Genomic DNA, 15,712 nt, shown 5'->3' on the forward strand with positions numbered 1-15,712 from the left:
TTCCTCTGCTACGAAAATGGACACACAAACGGACAGAGACGAAGACGGACGGAAAAGGACGGAAACCCTGCCACAGAAACCCTAATTCGGAAGACGGAAACCCTGAAGGCCGCCCATCCGCGCCGAAACTACCGCCGCCCAACTCAATCCGGCCTCCAAACAGCCAGTCCCTCTCAATCTTGCAATTGCACACAGGTTTGCGTATCACCGCTGTTTTACGTTTCCAATTGATATTCTTTACCTACATGATGCATCCCGATTAAAGTTTGATATGTAGTCTGATTTCGTATGTGAATCTAAGTATGAACATCCTGTATAATTGTATATGCTATGCTTGTGATCGAATGCCATAAGAGTGCAGGTTTTCGGAAGTCATGCTGTTGCCAAGCTCCAAACCCGTGGCCGCTCGCTAGCTCATCGCTAAGCGAGCCTGCAGCGAGCCTTCGCTGAGCCTTCGCTAGGCGAGGCAGAGGCGAACGGGACAGTGGCTGCTTTGTCCCTTTGCTGTTCCATTTTATGTGTATTTAATTATGATTTTGCATCGTTTGGCCTGAACTCATAACTGTTATGTGCATTTTATGGTAATAGTCAAATCATATTTTATATTAATGCTCTAACCCGTGTGTTGAATGGTGTAAAAGCTTCCATATCCCCAATGAAGTGGCCGGCTGGGTACTCCACTTTACGTGTGGGAGACATTCGTGGAGATGGATTCCCAATTACTTCACTTTAATGTGAAGATTCATATTGATTGCCTAATTAATTTTAATGTATTAATTTTTAATGTATTGATTTTAATGTGTTGATTTTAATGTGGAGATTCATCGTAATTACCTAATGAACATTAAAATATGGACTTTAAATAAATGATATCGGACCTCTCTTCGTTACCCCATGATTACGGTATTACGGTCATGTCCCGCGAATGTGGGGATGCACTTAGCAAAGACCCTTCGGTTAAATCATCATAAAATAAATCATGGTCCCTCGGATGTTGCCTTCGAAATTATGATTTCGTCCCTCGATGACCCTTCGGTGTAGCCTACGGTTAAATGATGATAGTCCCTTCGAATGCTAAGGTATCCTCACAACTGTTGCCTTCAATGACCAGCCGATGACCCTACGATGACCCTCCTACATCCCAAGGGTAAAACTACTTACTTCCCAATAGCAAGGACAGTTTTACCCTCACAAGGATAGGAAATGCCCGGAAAGACCTCGGACAGGTACAACCCTTAATTGCTCATTCATAACCTAAAATCTTTTTCCCACCTTACACATTTCAAACATCCTTTTGGAAAATCAACACTTAGCATACATCCGTACTAGGATCATTGCTGAGTTATATTTTTCTAAATAACTTTCAAATCTAAATGAGATAACCACTTTCTATACATTCATGCAAGAATCACTACAAAGTTAAATTCTCCTTTTCAAAACATTTCCTACACATTTCTCAACCACCTTTTCCGAACTAGAAAACATAAATGATTGAGCAATTAAGAGCCCATGGATACAAAGGGTGCTAACCCCTTCCCTTTGTATAACGTACCTCCCGAACCTAAGAATCTAAATTAAGGTCTTTCCTGTTCTTTTCCACCTTTCCTTATGGGATAAAAGAAAAGTCGGTGGCGACTCTTGCTAACCGCGACATTTGCTTTCCAAAGCAAAACACAAAAAGTCCAGTTCACCGTATGACAGAACTGGCGACTCTGCTGGGGACTACAAAGAGAGGTCCATCTTAAAAAAAAAAAAAAAAATCATTTCTGTTTTCGGATTGTTCCTTCTTTTAAGGGATTGTTTGAGTGAAAGATCCTACACCCGGATCTAGTGTACCTTAGGTAAGTAGCAATAGATCATCGCGACTATCCGGCGTATACTGGAATGGTTAAAATGATGGCTACGGTTAATGTGACACTTTGGTTGTCCTGATGGTCCTCATGTTTACTTGAGGAAAAATTTGGCATTCGCGTGGTGTCATCAAAGCATTAACCAGACCTTTAGAACCCTAATTGACTCATCCTAGCCATTAGAAAGTAGTAAGATAACTGGCTTCGGTTCCGACTGAGGTTGGTTGATACTCGATACTACACTCTTTGAGATTGGACTTTAGGGAAGCTTCGGTCAACCACTTGGTGTTGCACTGAAGTGGACTTAAAGAAAGGTCGATGATCTGAGATCCTTCTAGAACCCGGTTACTACTCTAGGACAGGTTGAACCAACCAAAATTCAGTGGGGAGGGTACGTACCTATGGAACTCATGCAAGCCTTAAAACCTAGGATTGATTGTTGTGTGACATGTCTCTGCTTGCATAACATCATAACATCATGACATCATAACATTGTACTAACCATTTCAAGGACTTAGGAATTTAGCTTTGCTCTGTTAAACAGGTTATGGCTTCCAGGAAGACTATCCGGATCAATCTTGTAACGATCTCTCCTCAACTCAAGGATTTGGTGTCAGAACTTCCCGATCATGCTCAGTTCACCAAGAAACATGGTTCTCTCCTCAATTTGGTTACCACCGGTTTCAAAGAAGATATGATGAGAGTTTTATTCCAGTTCTTCGACCCTAAACATCATTGCTTCACGTTCCCGGATTATCAGTTGGTACCCACATTAGAAGAATTCTCCAAGTTGCTTGGGATACCTATTCTTGATCAAATACCTTTCAGCGGATTAGAAAAGATTCCGAAGTCTGAAGAAGTTGCTGTGGCTTTACACTTGACAAAATCCGACATTGAAACTAATTGGGTAACAAGGAGTGGAATGAAAGGTTTACTTGCCAAATTTCTGATAAGCAAAGCCCGGGAATTCCTAACAGTTATGAATGTGCATGCTTTTGAAGATGTTCTAGCATTGCTAATCTATGGTTTGGTGTTATTCCCTAATCCGGACCAATTCGTAGACTTGAATGCTATTAAGATATTCCTCACTCATAACCCTGTGCCCACCTTGCTCGGAGATGTCTTGCATTCCCTTCACACTCGTACTATGAAGAGGCAAGGGACTCTCATGTGCTGCGTACCTTTGTTGTCTAGGTGGTTTATTTCGCACCTCCCTCAATCAGTCTTGAAGAATGATCAAAATTTGAAATGGTCTCAAAGGATAATGGCACTCTCCCATTCAGACATCCGCTGGTGTTCTAATCCCATAGAAAATGTTATCATCATCGACCGTTGTGGAGAATTCCCTAATGTACCCCTCATGGGGATAAGAGGAGGTATTACTTATAATCCTGCCTTAGCCCTACGTCAGTTTGGGTATGCTCGAAGGAATGGTCCATATGAAATGATTATTCAAGGTATAGTGTTTGACTACGACAATGACTCTCAAGGTCTCCGCCAAAGGTTTATACGAGCTTGGGGCATGGTGAAAAGAAGCAATTTAGGAAAGAAAAATTCTATTCCTATGGAGCCTTATCTCAGATGGGTACGCGCCAGAGCTCGCGAACTTGTCATGCCATATCATGCCGTCGGACCATTGATTGTTGAATCAGAGGTCGAAGGAGGTACTTCCCAGATCATTCCTTATCCAGATATGCCTACTGATGTTGAGGAGTTGAAAAGATCCTGGACCCAGTTGAGAGAGGAGAGAGATACCTTCGAAGCTCAGTTCAATGCAGAAAGGAAGAAAGTATTAGAGCTCGCCAGTCAGCTTAATGAGGAACGAAGACTCAATGCATATCTTCGCCCAAAAAGAAGTCGCCCCTGGGAGACTTGAGCTTTCATTATATTTTACTGTTATTCCTTTTGTAATGAACATCAAAAATAGCAATAAACATTTCTCTCTTGTTGGTGATTTACGCAAAGTTAAATTCCAAAAGTCCTTGAAAACATTTCATGCATTGCATTGCGTAACATAACATTGCATAACAGGTAGTCTAAAAGACCATATTCTCACGGTCTGCCTCTTAAACAGAAAAATGGATCTCGAACAAACTGTCAAAGATCTCCAGACTCAGAATGCTCAATTCAAGGAGATGATGCTAAGCTTATCCAAGGGGTAGGAGGAACTGAAGGCTCTTTTGGTCGAGAAGAAGAAAGACAAGAAAGCTGTGAGTTTCATTAACCCGGGAAGAAGGCGCAAAGGACAGGCTACGGGAATCAAATTTGGAATCCCGAATGGCCCAGAAGAGGGGGCGGAGAATGATTCAGAGGAAGAGAATGCTGATTTCTCCAACCCTGAGGATGACGATGAAGAGTATGAAAATGAACAGTACTCTCCAAGAGATGATAAATACAAATTGCTGGAAGAACGCATGCTGGCCATGGAGGGCCAGAAGGCACCTGGTCTGGATTTCGAAAGTTTGGGTCTGGTCTCCGATGTGACCATTCCTCGCAAATTCAAAATCCCCACTTTCACTAAGTACGATGGTGCATCCTGTCCTCAGATGCATCTAAGGACTTATGTGAGAAAGATTCAGCCGCATACCACTGATAAGAAACTGTGGATCCATTTCTTCCAAGAAAGTCTGTCTGGCACTCAGTTGGAATGGTATTATCAGCTCGAGAGCTCCGACATCCGCACCTGGACTGATTTAGCAACAAATTTCTATAAGCAGTACCAGTACAATTCTGAATTAGCGCCTACTCGGTTACAGTTGCAGAATATGACTATGGGATCTAAAGAAAGCTTCAAAGAGTATGCTCAGAAATGGAGAGATTTGGCCGGCAGGGTCAAACCCCCTATGACCGACCGAGAATTAGTAGACCTGTTCATGGGTACACTGACTGGCCCATTCTACAGCCACCTACTGGGGAGTTCTTCGTCAGGTTTCACTGAACTTATACTGACAGGTGAACGGGTGGAGAGCGGCATTCGAAGTGGAAAGATACAGGCAGCTACCTCTACAAGCAGCAAAAAGTCCTACCAGGGGAAGAATGAATCGAATGCTGTGTATGGTCAAAAGAATCATAATAAGAAAAATGGTGACCATGCCATTAGAGCAGTGACGATCGCAGCCCCGCCAGCTCAAAACTTCCAGCAAAGACAAGACAGACCAAGAAGGCAGTTTACCAAGCTCAATATGACTTTAGCACAAGCACTGCAAAGTATGCTAAAGGTAAATTTAATCACTCTCAGAGGTCCTCCTGCAAATGTCAACACTGCTTCGCCTCGTTATAATCCCAATGCCAGGTGTGCATATCACTCCGATAGCCCCGGGCACGATACAAACGATTGTTGGCTGTTAAAGAATAAAATTCAGGACATGATCGACGCTGGGGAAATTGAGTTCGAGCCTCCGGAGACTCCTAATGTCATCACTGCTCCTATGCCTAATCATGACAAGGCTGTTAACGCTCTCGATGACGATTCTCTCATCACTACTGTAGCGGACTTAACATCTCCTCTCCCGATCATAAAGAGGAATTTATTGCAAGCTGGTTTATTTCCAGGTTGTACTGAAGATTGCAATCTCTGCATACTCTGGCCCGAGGACTGTTTGAAATTGAAGAATGGTATTCAACGGCTGATGGACGATCGTACAATTCTCTTTGAAAGGGTTTCTAAGGCGGAAAACCCTATTGAAGAAGTATCTGTGATTGCAAGGTCCAAAGTTCCAGTGAAGATTACTGCTCCCAGAGTACTTGTGAAGATTATTGCTGAGCCCAAGGTAGCCCCCCTGATCATTACTGCACCTGGCCCAGTACCGTATTCTTCAAGCAAAGCCATTCCGTGGAATTATGGAGGTGATGTTTATATCCATGGCGTAAGGCAAGTTGGTAATTCTGCTAATCCTAATGACGTTGTTGGGACTAGTAAAGTTACTCGAAGCGGAAGGATCTTCTCTCCAAAAATCTCACCTCCGGTTCCCGAGAACCGAGGAAAGGAACCAGTCAACCCTTCTCAGTCAGAGATACCGATCGAAGCTACTGCTGAAGACGTTGCCAAACGAGAAATGGAAGAAGTGCTGAAAATCATCCGCAAGAGTGATTTCGATGTGGTAGAACAGTTGGGGCATACTCCTTCCAAAATCTCGATGTTGTCCTTGTTGTTATCTTCCGAATCTCATGCCAATGCCTTGATAAAATTCCTGAAGACTGCCCATGTACCTCAGGAGACCTCCGTCGATCAGTTCGAAAACTATGTTGCTAATCTGACTGTCGACGGTGGCCTAGGTTTTTCCAATGCTGACCTGACACCAGCGGGAAAGAACCACAATAAAGCCCTGCATATCTCCATTGAGTGTAAAGGGATCACCCTGTCTCATGTGTTGATCGATAATGGCTCTTCTTTGAATGTGTTACCGAAAGCCGTGCTCGATAAACTTGACTGCAAGAGCATTGAATTGAAGCCTAGTGACATTGTGGTGCGTGCTTACGATGGTGCGAAGAGTGTTGTCCATGGTGAAGTTGTTCTCCCTATCAAGATAGGACCTCAAGTCTTCAACACTACCTTTCATGTAATGAACATTCGCCCCGCCTATTCCTGCTTGCTGGGACGCCCTTGGATTCATGAGGCATGTGCTGTAGCTTCGTCTCTCCATCAAAAGCTGAGATATCCGATAGAGGGTAAGATTGTCACTGTGTGTGGGGAAGAGGAGTATGTCGTCAGTAATGTGCATACCTTCAGATACGTTGAGATGGATGGTGAATTCTTCGAGACTCCGTCCCAGTCATTTGAAGTGGTTCCTCCGCCTAGTCCTGTCCTTAAGCCAACTCCCCTTGTGCCCGAGGTTATTCGAGCTCCTCCTGCCATGGTTTCTCTGAAGGACGCTCAAGCTGTGGTTGAAGATGGTGGCTGTATTGGCTGGGGTCAACTGATCAGCATACCCTACAAGTTTGATAAATCTGGTCTGGGATTTAGCTCTGAAAAGATGGTCAAAGATCAAATCAATGCTGTAGAAGATGCTGACAGTGATTGCGACCTGGATAGCTGGATCTACCCAACAATTGGCGACGGACTCAATAATTGGAAGGCTGAAGACACTATCCCGATCTCCTTTAGTCAGGAGTAATTGTTATTGTCCATTTAGTATTGCAAATGTTTAATTTTTCAACTGAACTTCTTAAAGCATTGTGTCTATGCCCGGGGCACAATAGCTAATTTGTTAAGGGTTTTGTCATTTCATAAGCATATTCATATTCAATAAATCAATGGACTTTGTTGCATTCAAATGTTGCGCTCTTTATCTTTCCTGTCGTCTTTCAAACAAGCTATGCTTTCTTACACACACTCACGTAACAAATTGCAGATCCGTATCCATTCTGGATCCTATTGATAATAATTCCGCTACTGTTCATTATGACTTTGAAAATCCAATCTACCAAGCCGAAGATGGAAGTGAGGAAGATTGTGAAGTCCCTGGAGAGCTTGCCAGACTATTACTGCAAGAGGAAAGGACTATACAGCCGCATGAAGAGTCCCTCGAAATTGTAAATCTGGGTACTGAGGTAGACAGAAAAGAAGTCAAAATAGGAGCAGGCTTGGAAAACAGCGTCAAAGAAAGATTGATCCAGATGTTGCGTGACTATGTGGAGATCTTTGCTTGGTCTTATGAAGACATGCCAGGATTGGATACTGACATAGTAGTACATCGTCTGCCGATGAAGGAGGATTGTCGTCCTGTTAAGCAGAAGGTTCGCCGCATGCGTCCTGAAATGTCTGAGAAAATCAAAGCTGAGGTTATGAAACAGTTCAATGCCGGTTTTCTAGCCGTTACTTCTTATCCTCAATGGGTTACTAATGTGGTACCGGTACCGAAGAAAGATGGTAAGGTGCGAATGTGCGTAGATTACAGAGATTTGAATAAAGCGAGTCCCAAAGATGACTTTCCACTCCCGCACATTGATGTTCTGGTAGATAACACCGCTCAACACAAAGTATTCTCATTCATGGATGGATTCTCGGGTTATAATCAGATTAAGATGGCACCTGAGGACATGGAGAAAACTACGTTTGTGACGCAATGGGGCACTTTCTGTTACAAAGTAATGCCATTCGGTCTAAAGAACGCCGGGGCAACGTACCAGCGTGCTATGGTGGTTTTGTTCCATGATATGATTCATCATGAAATAGAAGTATATGTGGATGACATGATAGCTAGATCTCATACTGAAGAAGAACATCTCGATCATTTATACAAACTGTTCGAGAGGTTGAAGAAATACAAGTTGAGATTGAACCCGAACAAATGCACCTTTGGAGTAAGATCCGGTAAACTCCTGGGCTTTATTGTCAGTGGTAAAGGAATTGAGGTTGACCCGGCTAAAGTGAGAGCTATTCAAGAAATGCCAGTTCCCCATACGGAGAAAGAAGTCAGAGGTTTCTTGGGACGCTTGAACTACATTGCCCGATTTATCTCCCACTTGACCGCTACCTGCAAACCCATCTTCAAATTACTGAGGAAAAATCAAGAGATGATATGGAATGACGAATGCCAAGAAGCTTTTGACAAAATCAAGAACTATCTCCAGGAACCTCCGATTCTGATACCACCAGTTGAAGGAAGACCTCTAATCATGTATTTGACCGTGTTAGAAAATTCAATGGGGTGCGTATTGGGGCAACATGACGAGTCTGGTCGAAAAGAGCATGCCGTATACTACCTGAGCAAAAAGTTTACCGACTGTGAAACAAGATACTCACTGCTCGAGAGAACTTGCTGTGCTTTGGCCTGGGCTGCTCGCCGACTAAGACAGTACATGTTGAATCATACCACTTTGTTGATTTCTAGGATGGATCCCATCAAATACATGTTCGAGAAGCCTGCCCTCTCCGGAAGAATAGCGAGATGGCAGATGATCTTGACAGAGTACGACATCCAGTATACTACCCAGAAAGCCATCAAAGGAAGCGTGCTAGCTGATCATTTGGCTCATCAAGCGGTGGACGATTATCAATCTATGAATTTTGAGTTCCCAGATGAGGATGTCATGCTTGTTACTGATTATGAAAAACCTAGACCAGATGAAGGACCCGAACTAGGATCCCGATGGACTATGGTCTTTGATGGATCTTCTAATGCATTGGGCCATGGTGTTGGTGTTGTAATCATTTCTCCCGGAGGTTACCATACACCTTTCACTGCTAGACTGTGTTTTCATTGTACCAATAATATGGCTGAGTATGAAGCATGTATTTTGGGACTCAAAGCTGCTATAGATCGGCGAATCAAGTTTTTGAGTGTGTACGGAGATTCAGCCTTGGTAATCAGTCAGATCAAAGGAGAATGGGATACTAAACATCCAAATCTCATCCCTTATCGAGAGCGGGTGATGACATTAATCCCATACTTTGAAGAGATTACATTTGAACATATTCCACGGGAAGAGAATCAGTTGGCAGACGCATTAGCTACCATGTCATCTATGTTCAGAGTCAGATGGGACGATGAAGCCCCTAGGATCACTATTGAACGATTGGATGAACCAGCACACTGTTATGAACTTAACGCTGAGAGGGTACAGGAGAAACCTTGGTTCCACGACGTAAAAAGATATTTAGAGGCTCAGGAATACCCTGAAGGGGCATCCATCAATGACAAAAAATTCCTAAGGAAGTTCTCCGCTAAATTCTTTCTGAGTAATGGAGTGTTATACAAACGTAATCATGATTCGACTCTGCTTCGTTGTGTGGATAGAAAGGAAGCAGAAAGGATTATGGAAGACATGCATGACGGTATTTTTGGGACTCATTCTAGTGGACATACAATGGCTAAGAAGATTCTGAGATCAGGGTATTATTGGTCTACCATGGAAGCTGATTGCCACTATCACTCCAGAACCTGTCACAAGTGTCAGATCTATGCGGACAAAATACATGTGCCTCCTGTTCCATTGAACGTGTTGACAGCGCCTTGGCCCTTTGCAATGTGGGGCATCGATATGATTGGAGAGATTAAACCCACGGCTTCTAATGGACATCGCTTCATTCTCGTCGCTATTGATTACTTCACCAAGTGGGTAGAGGCAGCCTCATTCGCTTCTGTCACCAAGAATGTGGTGGCACGGTTCATCAAGAATAGCCTTATTTGTCGATACGGCATCCCTGAAAGAATTATCACTGACAATGGTACTAATTTGAACAACAAGATGGTTACTGAACTCTGCACGCAGTTCAAAATTAAACACCATAACTCTTCCCCGTACCGGCCAAAGATGAATGGCATCGTAGAGGCTGCTAATAAGAACATCAAGAAGATCATACAAAAGATGACAGTAACGTACAAAGACTGGCATGAGATGTTACCATTTGCTCTCCATGGTTATCGCACTTCAGTACGCACTTCGACAGGGGCAACTCCTTTCTCTTTAGTCTACGGAACGGAAGCTGTTTTACCAGTGGAAGTTCAGATTCCCTCTCTAAGGATCATGAAAGAGGCGGGCTTAGATGAAGATGAATGGGTCCAGACTCGACTCGATCAGATAAATTTGATTGATGAGAAGAGACTTGCGGCTGTTTGTCACGGGCAGATATATCAGAAGCGCATGACCCAAGCATTTAACAAAAGAGTCAAGAGACAGGTGTATCAAGTTGGCGACTTGGTGATCAAGCGTATCATTCTACCACAAGGTGATCCCAGAGGCAAGTGGACTCCCACATACGAAGGGCCATTTGTGGTTAAGAAAGTATTCTCCGGTGGAGCCATGATACTTGCTACAATGGATGGCGAAGACTTCCCGCATCCTGTGAACGCGGACATAGTTAAAAAATACTACGCATAACAGAGACCCGCTAGGTCGACGTACCTAGGCAAAAGTAAGGGCATCCCGGCGAACCAAAAGGGTTCGGGCAAAAATTAGGGATAAACATATACAAATGTACACCCGGCAAGTCGAAAACCTGAAAAGGCGGCTTGGACAAAAATGGGTATCCTGGTGGACTGAAAACCTGAAAAGGCGGTCCAGGCAAAAATTAGGGATTAAAGCGTATGACTATGTCCTGTTCTCTGTCAGCTTCAACCAAGTTCAAGGGACTGAACAAGCCAATCACCTCTATCCGACAGCAGGAGATGAGATGCTTGAAGACATGATGACAGTAGTGGAATTAAAATCAATAGGACTTTTTCTGCATAGCTTTCTCTTTGTGTTCTTGACAATTTCCTCTTACCAGGATTGCTGTCTCCTTGTACACAAATTGCCTGTTTATAGGCCCTCTTTCAGAATCAATGCAATTTCATTTTGAAAAAATGTTGTTGTTTTATTTCCTCTGTTTTGTTTGCGTAAACGTCCATTGATTTAATTTGAATTGATTTATGCATTTGAATATGGCTAATGTTTATCAAAAATACATGCCTAAAATGGAAATTGCAATTACTATGAGACTTCAGGACCAAGGAGAAGGTCTAACCATGCTATCCAATGAATCTGTTGCTAATTCGATTCCCCGGCAACGCCAATTATTCCCCAGAAGAGAGTGGCATTACTAGACAAATGGGTCATCTTCTCTATTCCCAGCCAGGCGCTGTTGGATCTTTCCACCATCAGACGGAAATGAAATATTCCCCCAGCCGAGACAGAGTCATCAGTACAAATATCTCCCACCAGAAGACTGAGATCTATTTCCCCAGTAGAGTCCCCTGGAAGAACGTTTCAGACGCATAGGGCATTCGTTACATCATTTCACATCACATACCTGCATACAATGTTCGCATTTATTTCATTTTGCATCATATACATTACATCCTTTCATAACATATACATGCATACACATGCATACCATATTCGCAAGCATAAAGCATCTCATGCATCATGACATTGCACGAAACTAACTTCATTTTTCAGGTTAATTATCCTCCTGATCACATTCAAGATTCGAATACAGCTCTCAGATATAATCCATCTGACAAACGTTCTGACATTCTCCCAATGGTGGCATCTCTAAGCCCACCCCAGATCTTCCCTGCAAATACAACAAATATTATCAGATACAGCCTAACGTACGGTTCATTCTGATTCAGCCCAACATATGACTCTTTCAGCTCAGATACGATCTAATGTACGATCCATTCTGACTCTCAACAACTCCAATACGGTCTAACGTACGACCCATTTGGACCTTCAACTCAGATGCGATCTAACGTACGATCCATTCTGACCCCTCTTCAGATACAACCTGACGTACGGTTCATTCTGCAACTCCAATACGGTCTAACGTACGACCCATTTGGACCTTCAAATCCCCAGATGCTGCCTAGCGTACGGTATATTCCGGGGTGTAGTCTAGCGTACGACTACTTTCTTCTTCAGATACAACCTAACGTACGGCTCATTCTGCAACTCCAATACGGTCTAACGTACGACCCGTTTGGACCTCCAGCTCAGATACGATCTGACGTATGATCCATTCTGATCTTCAACAACTCAAGTAAGGTTTAATGTACGACCAAGTTAGACCTTCATCTCCTCAGATGCTACCTTCGGACAGGTACATTTCTGAATGGTAGTCTAGTATACGACTACTCCCTTTTAAGCAGATTCAGCCTAACAGACGGCTCGTTCTGTTGCTCAGATGCTACCTAATGACAGGTACATTTCTGAAACTCCTGCAACTCCAATACGGTCTAACGTACGACCCATTTGGATACTCAAACCCTCAGATGCTGCCTAGCGTACGGTACATTCCGGGGTGTAGTCTAGCGTACGACTACTTTCTTCTCCAGATACAGCCTAACGTACGACTCATTCTGCAACTCCAATACGGTCTAACGTACGACCCATTTGGACCTTCAACTCCGATACGATCTAACGTACGATCCATTCTGATCTTTCATCCCCAGCAAAGTCATCCGCCTAATGAACAACTCACTCTGGTATTCAGACACGGTCTAACGTACGATCCATTCTGATCCCTTATCCCCAGCAGTATATAACACACTCCGACTCCCCGGCGAAATCGACAGTATAATGGATGACTCACTATACGGTCTGACGTATGACCCAGTATGACACCCATATCTTCCGATATCGTCTAACATACGACACAATCTGGAGCCCTCATCATCAAGCTACCTGGATGGCATCTTTAAGCCCATCTCCATCAAGACTAACGGACAAGCGCAAATTTTTGGGGCATTCTAGTGTTCAATAATCTTTCACCTCCAGACCACGAACGGCATACTCGCCATTCTAACCCTCTCGGCTCAAGAATATTGAACAGGGGCAGCTGTCATACCCCAAAATTTGCCCGTTGATATTACAAAGCATTTTCCAAGACCCTCCGACTTGTTTTGCAAGGCACCGACTCTAAAGGAACAAAAGCCCAGCTCGCAACAGGCCCAATCCAAAAATGGCCCAAACTAGCTTGCTCGCTAGGCGAGCAATTCCTTCGCCTAGCGAACACTTCATCATGACACTCGCCCAGCGAAGCATCAGATCCAGCAAAAAGCCCAGAATGGCTTGCTCGCTAGGCGAGCAATTCCTTCGCCTAGCGAAGCTTGCGAAAATCTGAAGTTTTGGACCTCATTTTAAGCCCATTAGGTCACCACCACTACTACTATAAATACCAGCTCCTCTGCTACGAAAATGGACACACAAACGGACAGAGACGAAGACGGACGGAAAAGGACGGAAACCCTGGCACAGAAACCCTAATTCGGAAGACGGAAACCCTGAAGGCCGCCCATCCGCGCCGAAACTACCGCCGCCCAACTCAATCCGGCCTCCAAACAGCCAGTCCCTCTCAATCTTGCAATTGCACACAGGTTTGCGTATCACCGCTGTTTTACGTTTCCAATTGATATTCTTTACCTACATGATGCATCCCGATTAAAGTTTGATATGTAGTCTGATTTCGTATGTGAATCTAAGTATGAACATCCTGTATAATTGTATATGCTATGCCTGTGATCGAATGCCATAAGAGTGCAGGTTTTCGGAAGTCATGTTGCTGCCAAGCTCCAAACCCGTGGCCGCTCGCTAGCTCATCGCTAAGCGAGCCTGCAGCGAGCCTTCGCTGAGCCTTCGCTAGGCGAGGCAGAGGCGAACGGGACAGTGGCTGCTTTGTCCCTTTGCTGTTCCATTTTATGTGTATTTAATTATGATTTTGCATCGTTTGGCCTGAACTCATAACTGTTATGTGCATTTTATGGTAATAGTCAAATCATATTTTATCTTAATGCTCTAACCCGTGTGTTGAATGGTGTAAAAGCTTCCATATCCCCAATGAAGTGGCCGGCTGGGTACTCCACTTTACGTGTGGGAGACATTCGTGGAGATGGATTCCCAATTACTTCACTTTAATGTGAAGATTCATATTGATTGCCTAATTAATTTTAATGTATTAATTTTTAATGTATTGATTTTAATGTGTTGATTTTAATGTGGAGATTCATCGTAATTACCTAATGAACGTTAAAATATGGACTTTAAATAAATGATATCGGACCTCTCTTCGTTACCCCATGATTACGGTATTACGGTCATGTCCCGCGAATGTGGGGATGCACTTAGCAAAGACCCTTCGGTTAAATCATCATAAAATAAATCATGGTCCCTCGGATGTTGCCTTCGAAATTATGATTTCGTCCCTCGATGACCCTTCGGTGTAGCCTACGGTTAAATGATGATAGTCCCTTCGAATGCTAAGGTATCCTCACAACTGTTGCCTTCAATGACCAGCCGATGACCCTACGATGACCCTCCTACATCCCAAGGGTAAAACTACTTACTTCCCAATAGCAAGGACAGTTTTACCCTCACAAGGATAGGAAATGCCCGGAAAGACCTCGGACAGGTACAACCCTTAATTGCTCATTCATAACCTAAAATCTTTTTCCCACCTTACACATTTCAAACATCCTTTTGGAAAATCAACACTTAGCATACATCCGTACTAGGATCATTGCTGAGTTATATTTTTCTAAATAACTTTCAAATCTAAATGAGATAACCACTTTGTATACATTCATGCAAGAATCACTACAAAGTTAAATTCTCCTTTTCAAAACATTTCCTACACATTTCTCAACCACCTTTTCCGAACTAGAAAACATAAATGATTGAGCAATTAAGAGCCCATGGATAACCATGGATACAAAGGTTGCTAACCCCTTCCCTTTGTATAACGTACCTCCCGAACCTAAGAATCTAAATTAAGGTCTTTCCTGTTCTTTTCCACCTTTCCTTATGGGATAAAAGAAAAGTCGGTGGCGACTCTTGCTAACCGCGACATTTGCTTTCCAAAGCAAAACACAAAAAGTCCAGTTCACCGTATGACACTACTAATAAAGTTTTGAGGTGTCTTAATAGGGAATGGTAATCCAAGGTCACCGCAACCAAAGAGGCAAATGATCTTAAAACACTTGATATCACTACTCTATTTGGAAAATTTGAAGAATGTGAGCAAGAACTCACTTGCATGGAAAAACATTAAAAGAGAGAAAGAGAAGAAAGTGAAAAAGGAGAAAGGTAAATACAAGTAGGTAGAGAAGAAGTTTATTGCTCTAAAGACTCCATGCTCAAAGTCCTCAAACAACGAGTAAAGTGATTGTGAAACAAAAGATGATAAGAATTCCGATGAAGAAGATATGGGGTTGTTCATCAAAAAATTTAATAGATCCATGTGGAAACATAGAGATAAGTGCTCCGACAAAAACCAAAGCAAATCTAGAAGGCTATCTAACTCCTCAAGGGAAGATGAGAATAAGAAGGGTAATCATAGAAGTTCATGCTACAATTATGGAAAAACGGGTCATTATAGGCCGGAGTGTCCTATGATCAAGAAAGACAAAGAGAAAGACCATCACATGAAATCTAGCAAGTCT

The sequence above is a fragment of the Lathyrus oleraceus genome, chromosome 1 (genome assembly GCF_024323335.1).
Source record: "Lathyrus oleraceus cultivar Zhongwan6 chromosome 1, CAAS_Psat_ZW6_1.0, whole genome shotgun sequence".
Taxonomy (NCBI): Eukaryota; Viridiplantae; Streptophyta; class Magnoliopsida; order Fabales; family Fabaceae; genus Lathyrus; species Lathyrus oleraceus.